Here is a 12,855-nt window from a genome sequence, read left to right on the forward strand (position 1 = left end):
GGCATATAGCATTTTCAGTGTTTTGAGTTTCAGTCAAATGAGTTTTCAGTGTTTTGAGCTTTCTATCTTATGGTGTAAGTGAAATGAGTTTCTATCAAATGAGCTTTCTATCATTTGATAGGGAATCATCTATATATATATATATATATATATATATATATATATATATATATATATATATATATGTCTAAAGACATGCTTCTGGAGCGTTTCTCCCCGGGCCTCCACTGAAAACAGGATCTGTGGAACCTAGTCGGACTTTCCCGATCAACAAATGTTAAATAAATAAAAATAAATAAATAAATATATATATATATATATATATATATATATATATATATATATATATGGATTCACTTCAGAAGCTCAAAATACTGAAATCTCGAATTTCAGTATCTCAAGCCCAGGAAGTGGAAAACACAAAACAATGAAAACTAAGAACCTCGAATACCGGAAGTTTTGAATTTCGCGGTTTTACTACACTACACACACACACACACACACACACACATACACACCATCCACCACACAAACACACACAATCACTCTTCTACACTGCACCCCCCACACCCCCCTACTTAAATACTCTCACTCCGAGGTCGTACTACATACAAACACACACAACACACCACCACACAAGCTACTTTCTCTTTGCACACACACACATCACAGCAACAAAACACACTGACACACACCACAGCCCCTACCCAAACCCCTTAACACACACTTACCTGAATACATGACCACAGCGGAACTTTAGAAGCGCAAAATTTAAAGCCTCCGGTATTCGAGGTTTTGAATTTCGTGCTTCTAAACTTTCGCTATTATGTGGATTCGGCTTCTTTGGCTCAAAATATTGAAATTCGAGATTTCAGTATTTCGAGCTTGTGAACGGAACCCATAGATATATATATATATATATATATATATATATATATATATATATATATATATATATATAAAAGGAAAAGACCTATTTTATTTATACCATTGTTCTGAAGAAGTCAGTAGTTTTTTAGGCAAAAGTGAAGAATAAAGGTGTGATACGCTCAGCACGTTTAATTTAGTTAATTCTGCTGCTGTCCCTAGTAGTTTTTGATTTTTTTAGTTTTGTTTTTTTCCACTTTGAAATGTTTTTTTGCTTTTATTGGTCTATTATAGCTCCCCTGATGGGCAGTGGTAGAGTGGATGAACTGTTAAATGTGACTATACATTCTACTCCCGATAGTCGGAAGGACAACATTTTGGCTATTTTATTAGAAGCTGTGGTCGAAATGTCAAAGTCACTCAACCAGCTCGAAGAGACAAAAAAATTCGAGAAAATCCAGGGATCACTTTTGGTATGAAACCGAGAGTTCCGATGACGATAGATGACCAGTAATTGTAAACTTACTTACAAATCAAAACTGTTTACCATGCCCAAATAATTAATCTAAGGACACTAGCTTTATATTAAGCCTCCATAATGACCCTTTAAAGAAACTGGTGGTTTGCCTAAGATACATTGCTCCAAGTCAGACTTGAAAAAATTATTCATGGACTTTGAAAAGAGCTTAAAGAAGTATAAGGCTCTTTTATTAGAAAACAAGTATTTTGAACACTGCATTGAACTTAAGATAGTACCAAAAGGGCTATGTTTCTTCAAGTGCCCTTATGGTACTTCCACAATGGATCCTTGTTTTTCTACTTTAATACAAATTTTCAACCAAACAGGTATTGACTTTTTAAAATTACTGATTACCCAGAACTCCACTGTATTAAAAGATTTAAAAGAAAAAGTGCTTCCATTACATTCTGAGGTACAACAAGCATTGGCTGATTAAGGACAACTGGGACATATTAGAAGGCAATTCTGAATTATTCAAAGTAGTAGGAAATAACCCTTGTTTTGTACATAGAAATAACGGTGACATTAAAACACTACTACAAAAGGATATCATGACTGATACGTTCACAACCACTTTTTCAGGCTTAGCAAAGGGAATGTACAAATATATGAATTGTAGTATGTGCAGGTATGTTTTGGAAGGGCTTTCTGTTAATTTGGACCCCCTCAGTTACACAATACCAGTACCAAGAACGTACAAGGGAGGGAAACCTACTGCTCCTAGAGTGTAGCCCACAGGGTGGGTATAAATTTCAGGAGGGAAGAACACTCTACCTGGAAAGAATCGCGCTTCTTGGAGGCTCAGGAAGTAGTCCTCAAAAGGGCTTTTCAGTACATTATTCATATTGTAGCTGTCCTGGGTTGTCCTTATAGTTGTAGCCCTGAGGAGGGCTGTTGTAGTCCTGAGGTGGACTTTTGTAGCCCAGAGGAGGGCTGTTGTAGCCTTGAGGATGGCAGTTGTAGTCCTTACAAGGACCACCCTAGGTACCCTGTCAGATCAGATCTCCAGTTGGAACTGTGACCTGCAAGGACGGAAATAAAGAAACACGGATCAAATGCTACTGCCTCTGGTGTCTTCTTTTAGAACAAACAAATGCCTTGCATGCCGACTGTCCATCATCTCAGGCAAGGAATAACAGGACTAAGAGAGCTCAGGCCCTGCAAGGGACCAAAAGGTTCTTATAAGAACCCATGGAAACCCAACCCGGTCTAAGGGTGGCTGTAATAGGTCTGGCTTACTAGGATACCCTCCAGGTTCCTCTGTACGGCTGGTCAAATGGCGACTGCAATAGGTCTGGCTTACTAGGATACCCTACAAGTTCCTCTGTAAGACCACACAGACCACAAAGGTTCTTCTAAGAACCCGCAGACCACATCTGCAGGAGCCCATCCTTACATAAAGGGACACCTACTGAAATCTGATCTGACAGGGTACCTAGGGTGGCCCTTGTAAGGGCCACTTCAGTTCTAACCAACACAACAACAGCCCTCTTCAGGGCTTCAACAGTCCTCCTCAGGACTACAACAGTCCTTATCAGGACTTCAACAGTCCTCTTCAGGACTACAACAGCCCTCATCAGGACTACAACAGCCCTCCTCAGGGCTACAACAGCCCTCCTCAGGGCTACAAAAGTCCACCTCAGGACTACAACAGCCCTCCTCAGGGCTACAACTATAAGGACAACCCAGGACAGCTACAATACGAATCATCTATTGAAAAGTCCTTTTGAGGACAACTTCCTGAGCCTCCAAGACGAGCGATTATTTCCAGGTAGACAATACCAGTACCAGGAATTTTTAATTGCAACTCCAATGGGTTGGTGTACATCTGCTTATGTTCTAGTTGTAACGTGTTCTATGAAGGAATGATGAGTAGAAAATTAAAGGAGAGGATAAGAGAGCATTTGTATGCCATTAAAAAAAAGATACGTAGAATGCTGTATACAAACTTTCTAAGGAATGTGAACATTTAAAAATAGTTTTACTGTCCTCTAACCTTTTTTTAAGGATTTAAGGGGTGGAAATTATAAAAATAAAATTGAACAAAGAGAAACCCTATGACAGCTAAGGTTGGGGGCTGAAAAAACTCTTGGGATAACCAATCTTATTAACATCAAGTGTTTTTTGAGGAATAAAAGGATAACATGAAATGGTTAACAATTAATTTTGCATTTTTTTCTGTTTTAATTAAACACTTAATTAGTGTGATTTAATTATAATTATTTTTAATCATGTGATGGAATTCCATAACTTGATTGGTGGTATATGTATGGAAAAAAACTTTTTTATTTATACCATTGTTCTGAAGAAGTGGGTTGTTTTTTAGATGAAAGAGAAGAAGAAAGGGGTGTATTATGCTAAGCACATTATCTCCAGCCCACTATCAGTCACATAATGCTCACATTTTCTGTCTCCCCAGGAATAAAAGGTATATGAGCGAGATAGCCCAAGTTATGGGCAGATTGTGTTTAGATTTTAAAGAGTTTTAAAATCAGTAAGAATAACATGTTCATCAGCATTGTTGATTCATAAATAAATGTCTCCTTCCAGTATGGCTGTATTCATTGCATGACTGTACTAAGTTGCTGCAGTCAATTATTACATTATTTGCAGATGTCTCCTGCAGTCACAGCTATTGGATTCATTTCCCATGTCTGGCAACTAAGGCATCAAGGCTGTCTAGTTTATGTACTGTACACAACACTGCCTCTCAAGTGTCAGAATTTCTTGTACTGTACTTAATGTTGCATAATCCATCTGTCACAGGATTACCACAGTAATGATTACCTGGAATGCAAAGTATTACAAATCCGCTTACAGAACACCTTGGTAGTTATATAAATCCACATGATGTGCATGTGTTCTGTCTAGTTGTGTACCGGCATCTGTTATTGGTTGACCCATACTGTCCCCTGCACACAACTTCAGAGGTATGTACATGCTATATCACCTATAGGAGACTTCTAGTCACTATACACAAAACTGAAAATACACACCTGTAGAGTCAATATTAGCACTGTTTTCAGGGATATAATCTGCAATATCACTAATGGATTGTTTTGTGTCTCTCCCCACCCTTTATCCTCATGTATTTCTTCTTATTATTTATTATTATGGTTTAATATTAACATATCTTGTTAAAAAAAATATATGTTGGGAAATGTAGTTTATTATTGTTATGTGTTGTTATGCATTCATATTAACATATCTTGTTAAACTAAGTATTTTGTTGCCCTCATGGCTTACTTTTTACTGGCATGCTGTTACCATACTGACTGTTATGTTATTTACTGTTGTGTTATGCATACTATCCACTAATATGTATTTGTATAAATTAAAATGATGTTCCATTCTGTTAATACTAACAATGGTTTGGTTATTACTACCCTTAACCTATTGCTATACCTCTATCACCACAGCACATCAAGGTAGGCCGGTACCAGCTGATCCCCCTACTTTGCCTCAACTGACCATGGCACCAGGTCTCAGCATGTATGTGTTCCATGGTATATCCAATGCTGTAGACATTTTTTGTACCCTTCTCCTGAATGATACATTTCAACAATGAGATCCCTTTGATGCTTTGTAAGCTCTCTGTGAACCATGGCTTTTGCTGTAGCAAGTAACTGAGTAAATGTCAGGAAAATCCTACTAGGACAGCTGAACTTTATTTGGGGTTAATCAGAGTATCTTTAATTGATGGAAGGTGTGTACTCAAGAAGACTGAATGTTGTAATTAAATCAAAAGATGCTTCAACAAAGTATTAGATTAAAGGTGTGCACATTTATGTAATCAGCTTATTGTATACATTTTATTTTTTATATTTTTCCCCTAACAGATTTGTTTGTTTTTCAATTGACTTGTACAGGTTATAGGTCATATTAAAGGTGGGAAAACTTTTGAAATGATTTATTGTGGTCTCATTTTTTTATATCACAAAAACTTGACATTTTAACAGGGGTGTGTAAATATTTATATCCACTGTAACAAAACAATTATCAGAAAAGTAAAATGAGTAATTTTAAGGGCAAAACGGGCATATTTAGAGTAAAATAAGCACAAGAAAAGTACAAGGGGCATGAAAAGAGATTAAGCGAGCACAACACATTTAAGGGAAAAAGGGCACAATAACCATAAATAAAGCACGGCGGCTGTATGGTTTTAGGCTAAATGCTGTGTTTGGGAATAACTATGGCTTCGTATTGTATTAAGGGCATAACTAAAGTTATTCAAAGTATCTCAAAGTGTGTAAATGTGCTTACAGTGTATGCTTATTACTATGTATGCATTCCAGATAATCTATGTGTGTGTAAAGTGCAACTATTTCATGAAGTACATTGAAAGTATAGCCATTTTGAAAATGTTCTTCTGCTGGCTGTGTCTATTCACAAGGTGTCACCATTACAGAGTGTTGCTTGCACTGTAAAAAGTTGCCTAGTGAGGTACAACCATTTTGGGGAGATTTCAGTGTGCTGTGTACAGTTTATTCGCAAAGTACACTTACAAATGTTGTTGACTCTGAGCTTTTCTTGCCCAGTTCATTTGCATTCTGATATTGTTTGAAATGCTTCTTAAAATAAGTTACTTTAGCAAAACAATAATTTGAAAAGTATCACAGTGCCCTACAGACTTATTTTGCAAAGTCCAGTTGCATAGAAACTTGCATCTTGCAGTTGTTTTGATATGTTTCTTATAAGAGGTGACTTCTTGCAATAAAGTGATTCAAAGGTGTTACAGTGCTCAAGAGAGTTGTTTTGCAGTAAAGCCCAAAAGCATAATTTCAGACTACAAAGTTATAAATACTGGCATATGTATATATATGTGCGTGTTGGTGCTTATTTGCAAAACCTTTCACTTGTATGTGTCAATATGGCAGACAGATTTTGAAAGGTCTTACCACTTGTATTTGATCAGAATATTGCAGAGAACTGGAGGATATTTGAGCAGGAGTATGATATTTTTGTACAAGCAACTTACTCAGATAAAGATGCACGCACCGAGGCATTCATTTTGTTACACCTAGCTGGGTCAGAGGCCATAGAGAGAGAGAGGGTTCTTTTGTGTATGCACCAGCAGTATATGAGGGAGAAGGTGAAAACTGTCATATTGTTATACAAGCTGAGTCAAGTGAAGAGCCTAAGTGTTTGAAGTGCAAATTCAGACATATGTGTAACCCCCAGACAAATAGTACACTAGAGTGGTATTTGTATTACATGAGAGATCAGAAACCAGGGGAAACTTTTGCAGCTTGCATAACTGACCCGAGAAACAAAGTGAAAACATGTCGGTTAGCTGACTTAAAGGATGACTTAATAAAGGACAGGCTCATGTGTGATATTAATAGTGCTGCTGTGAGAAATATCTTGCTTTGTGACAGTGACGTAATGATGAGTAAAGCCATAGAGATTTGTCAGATCCATGAATTGACAGAAAAACATACAAACACTTGCGAGTGACAAGAGTATGGTTTCAACAGGCTTCACAGCAAATGTAGATAATATGCAACAAGTGGCAAACAGAAATAGGCCTAAGCACATGGTAGCCACAGCTCCTGCTAGCTCACCAGGGAAACCACATAGCTTTCCAGCAAGTTCTAAGGCTAGTGCAGTTAAAGGAGCATCATCAGTGCAGTACAAGCGTGAGTCAGCAAACCCCAAGTCCACCTTTATTGTTAACTGTTACAATTGTGATGCAAATCATGAGTCTAAAAAAGAAAGATGTTTAGCATTTGATCAGCAGTGCCACAAGTGTATAAAATGGAACCATTTTCAAACGTTTTGCAGATCAAGTAAAACCCATACAGTTGCAAAGAAAGGTCACACAAAAAAGCAAGTTGATCAAGTAGAGACACAACAGTCAGCTTTGTATGTAGATAGTGTATCAGTGCTTGGTGAAAGAGTTGATGCAGTGAATTTACTGGCAAAAAGCAAGGTGTTTTGTACTGTCCGGATCAATAGTAAATCCACAGAGTTTAAAGTGGACACTGGTTCAAAGTTTAATGTTATATAGACAGACACATTTGCTAGAGTGAGAGCTAATGAGCAACTCAATGTGACCAGTAGTGCGAAACTTGTTGCTTATGGAGGTGAAGAAATTCACACCGAAGGTTCGGTGATGCTTTCATGTTATTGGCCAAGAGCTGTTACAACTTGTTATTCTATGTAGTCTGAAGGCCAGTGCAGTCTTTATTGGGTCTCGAAGATAGTTTGAGAATGAATCTGCTTTCTTTTACCAAAGACGTTCTTCACATAAGTGCATCTCCGAGTGCTAATTTTTCTGAAGCTATTTTCTCAGGGTATGCTGATGTTTTTGATGACAGGTTGGACAAACTTCCAATGGTGTATTCTATGAAGTTAGACCCAGAAGTCACTCCAGTGGTCAGACCAGCAAGAAAAGTTTTGATAGCTATGCAGAATAAAGTCAAGGCTCATTTGGGTAAAATGGTACAACAAGGTATAATTTGTCCAGTTACAGAACCAACTGAATGGGTATTGTCAATAGTGGCAACTCACAAAAAAGGCTCAGATGAAACCAGAATATGTATTGACCCAAGAGATCTGAACAAAGCATTGAAGAGACTGCATCATCCAATGCACACAGTCGAAGAGGTCACAGCTCTGATAGTGAATGCCACTTTTTTTTCTGTTTTAGATGCAAAGAGTTCATTTTGTCAAGTGATGCTTGTTCGTAAATCTCATTACTAACCACGTTTGGTACTCCATTTGGCAGATACGGATTCCTAAGGATGCCATTTGAAATAAATTCTGCAAATGAAGTCTTCCAGTTTGCAATGGAGCAAATTTTTTCAAGTTATCCTTGTGCCATAATAGTAGATGATTTATTGGTTGGAGGCAATGGTAAAGTGGAGCATGACATAAACCTAAAGAGAGTCCTAGACAGAGCACATGAAGTAAACTTGAAACTAAATCCTCTGAAGTGCAAATTTAGGCTTCCAGAAGTTACATATGTAGGTCATTTGTTTACCAGTATTAGTTTGAGGCCAGATCTGAGCAAGCAAGCAGCCATTCTTGAGATGTCAGCACCAGACAATGTTCAAGCTCTACGTTTCCTAGGCATGGCCAACTATTTAGACAAGTTCATACCAGACTTCAGTGAGTTGACTGCACCTTTAAGAGAGCTAACACACAAAAATGTTGCATGGTCATGGCTGGAACATCACCAGAAGGCATTTGAAGACCTCAAACAGAAAATTGCCACTCCACCTACATTAAGATACTATGATGTGAACAGACCAGTCATTCTTTCCTGTGGTGCTGCAAAATTTGGTTTAGGCACAGTTATACTCCAAGTGGGCAGACTGGTAGCCTGTGTGTCTAGAACACTTACCCAAACTGAGATGCAGTATGCTCAAATTGAGAAAGAACTTTTGGCAATAGTATTTGCATGTTCCAAGTATCATGATTATATTTATGGTTGAGCTATTCAGATAGAAACTGATCACCAACCTGTAGTTACTATTCTAAAGAAGCCTATGCATTCTGCTCAGCAAGATTACAATGAATGATGCTCATACTGCAAAAGTACAACTTCAAAATGGTATACATGAAAGGCAAACTACTCTATTTGGATGATACCTTATCCAGATCACCCAGAAATATGACAGAACAGCTTGATGCAGAGAATTTTGACTTTGATATGATGACAGTGTGTAATTTGTCTACCACTAGACTTGATGAGTTAAGAGATCACACAAGGATTGATCCAATTTTTCAAAAGCTCAATCACTACAGTAATGTTGGATGGCCATCAAGACAATCCAGTGTACCACCTGAAGTGCAGACCTATTTTCCTTACAGAGATGAAATGTTGATGGAAGATGGCATTATTTTCAAAGGTCGTAAAATTGTTGTTCCTGGTTCCTTACAACAAGACTATATCTAGATGTTGTATCATAGTCACCCAGGTTTATCATCAACTAAGAGAAGAGCTAGGGAATTAGTATTTTGGCTGTCATTACTGGAGACATTGAAAAAGTACTTTCTTCTTGTTCTGTATGTAATAGTACTAAGCCACATCTGCAAAGAGAACCACTTCAGCTAAGTCAAGTCCCTGAACTACCTTGGTCAACAGTAGCCACTGATATCGTTGAGTGGAACAATATGTACTGCTTAGTACTGGTAGATTCTTATTCAAACTGGTTTGAGATTGATTTACTACCTAACCTGACATCTCCTACTGTTATTACTAAGTTAAAACGTCATTTCTCAGCCCATGGTCGTCCACACAAAGTTATCTGTGACAATGGTACTCAATTTACTAGTCAGTTGCTTCAGAAATTGTAAAAGAATGGGACTTAGTACATGTTACTAGGAGGTCTGAATATCCACAGTCGAATGGTCTCGCTGAACGTGCAGTGCAGAGTGCAAAGCAATTACTTGAAAGGTCAAAGCATGATAATACCAATGTCTTTCTGAATTTACTTAATCTCAGAAACATACCCCGTGATGATATTCTTGGCTCACCTGCTCAATGACTTCTTTCCAGCAAACTAGAATGATGCTACCTATTTGTTCCACTTTATTAAGACCTAAAGCTAAGAACAACAAAGCTATAAAGGCTCAACTATTCAAAACGTGTTTGATCCAGAAATCTAGGTATGACAAATTGAGCAGATTTCTTTGTCTGTTGAGGGAAGGAGAAACAGTGAGAATACAAATGGTGAAAGGTTTCAACCGGATTGGTCAAGTTACAGGCACCTGTGCCGAGCTGTGATCCTGCCTTGTAGAATCTGAAGGTGTGGAGTATAGGAGGAACCGCAGACATTTACTTCCTGTACCAGAATCATCATCACAATATCATTTGAAGGACACAGACTCTAAATGTCAGAGCGAATCAAATGTTGTTTCCATCCCAGAGTGCGTTATTATCTCTGATTCCAATCCTGGAAGTGCTTCAGACTCTTCAGAGACTGATCAAAGTATGGAGACCATTCCAGTTGATAAGTCCAATTCCCAGTTTTATGTCACATTATATGGGTGAATATCCAGGCCCAGTGTGAAATATGCAAGTTTTTTAAGTTAAAGTCAGTAATCTTCTATTAAGATGTGCTTGTATAAAATAAAGCTGCTTGAACAGAACCCACAAAGACTCTTCTATTGTGTCCAAGATAGGAGAGCAACATCTACGATGTACAGTCCAAAGCTGTCCAACATACACACATGTAGGGCTAGCACTGAGCTTGACTGTGTACACACACACACACACACACACACACACACACACACACACACACACACACACACACTCACACACCACTGTAAAATGCAGGTCACCTACAGACACACTTGGCACCTCTCCATGGTCCATCTTACATGCTCCCCTCCTGACTCACACACGCATGCTGTCAACCGTGTGGGTCAGCCTAGGCTTCTTGCACCCCTGCACAACACCCTTTGCAAGTGATGATACCTGTGCCACATCCTTGTAATCCTTACTATTGATGCAGGGAAAGGAAACTATGTGTCTGATGTGGTTCCACTTCATATCATCAAATTATCATTTCATCGAATTTCAAATCATCGAGACCAAATCGTTGAAAACTCATTTAATCGAAAACTCATTTAATCGAATCTCAAATCATTGAAAACTGTAAAGCAACTAAAAATAACACTCCAGACACTGTTTACTATGTTTATGCAGGGGGGCAAGCACCCCTGCACCCCCCACACCCCCCATAATTAAATATACCAACTCCAAGGTCGCACTACAGTGGGGTTAGGAAATTACCTTTTTCCCCCACTGTAGTGCGACCTTGGAATTGGTATATTTATTTACGGGGGGGGGGGTGGAGCCCCCCACATGGGAGGTGCAGGGGGGCTTGCCCCCCTGCATAAATGTAGTAAAAACTTTGTGGAATGTTATTTGTACTTGCTTCATAGTTTTCAATGATTTGAGATTCGATGATATGAGTTTTCGATGAAATGAGTTTTCGACGATTTGGTCTCGATGATTTGAAATTCGATGAAAAGATAATTTGATGATATGAAGTGGAACCGTCTGATGCACAGGGTGACTATATTACTTAACATGTACTTGTGAAATGCAGTGTTGGTTCACCATGCCACTTGTAGTGGTTACCCACAGATACTGTATGCTGGCATTTGTCATGAGTATACCACATACATTTATGTACCTTATATTGTATGATGTTGTATTGGCTGTATAGCATAGTAGATGGATGAGTCACTGTAAGGACATTAACCTAGTATGTGATATTAGTACTATATGCTTGTGGGAGAGATTTGTTTGGTAGACTGAAACACACCCTTGGAACAGAACCCTGCCTAATGGCACACATGGCACTGCTGTGTACCTCAGCACATGCCATCTGTCTGATTGGCTGGGTGACCATCATCTCAACACAGGGCATCTGTCTGTGTCCCTCTTGGACTGGGACAATATGTGCTGATCCAGTGACTACAGGTATGATGATGTCTATGATCATGAGGGCTGTATAGCCATTATTCTAGTTCAGTTCAAACATCCTATGGTTCCATAACATGATGTATAATGCTCTAACAGGCTCACACACAAACATGGCTATGTTGAGGCTACCACCACTTCCAATCACTGTGCACAGGACACACCAAGGCATACACGCATTGCATGTTGACTGTATGTAGATGCAAACACTTGCCTACATAATGGTACATGCTACAGATCACAGTACATGTTGCACGCAACACACCTCATGTATGCTAGTACTATCAGTTTAGTACATATTATGCTTGACGTAAGCAGGCCTTGTTGTGGTCAGTCTTTTGGGGGCCACATTACCCACTACAAATAAAACACTGCAAAACCCTACCTATATCACCAAGGTTATGCCTTATGGATATATACCCATGCACCAAGTGGGCTGGTGTGAGATTATAACCCCTACCTATATATTCTTATACACAATAGATCACAGTACTTATTGCATGTGCCACGGTTTATCTCTGATATTGTATTCTCAGCTGTTAATCTTAAGGTGGCTGACATCATCAGGCCTTGTAGAAGAGGGCGCCTTGGAAGCCAGCAGCGAGTTACATGCCCAAAAATTGCATAACCATTGCAGGTGGATAGCCCATGAGAGCATGTCTGTTGTTTTGAAGGGGAATACATACACACACACACACACACACACACACACACACACACACACACACACACACACACACACACACACACACACACACACACAAAAACTCACACACACAAACATATACACACACACACACACACACACACACTTACACACACACACACACACACACACACACACACACACACACACACACACACACACACACACACACACACACACACACAAATGCACCCAGTTGGAGCTCCTACTTATCTACTCTTATACACTATACATCACAGTACTTATCACATGCACCACAGCTTACATCTGATATGCCACTGTCAGCTGTTAGTCATAAAGTGGCTGACATTATCAGGC

Source organism: Protopterus annectens, chromosome 5.part0 (genome assembly GCF_019279795.1).
Source record: "Protopterus annectens isolate FY-2018-M chromosome 5.part0, PAN1.0, whole genome shotgun sequence".
In the NCBI taxonomy this organism is placed as follows: Eukaryota; Metazoa; Chordata; order Ceratodontiformes; family Protopteridae; genus Protopterus; species Protopterus annectens.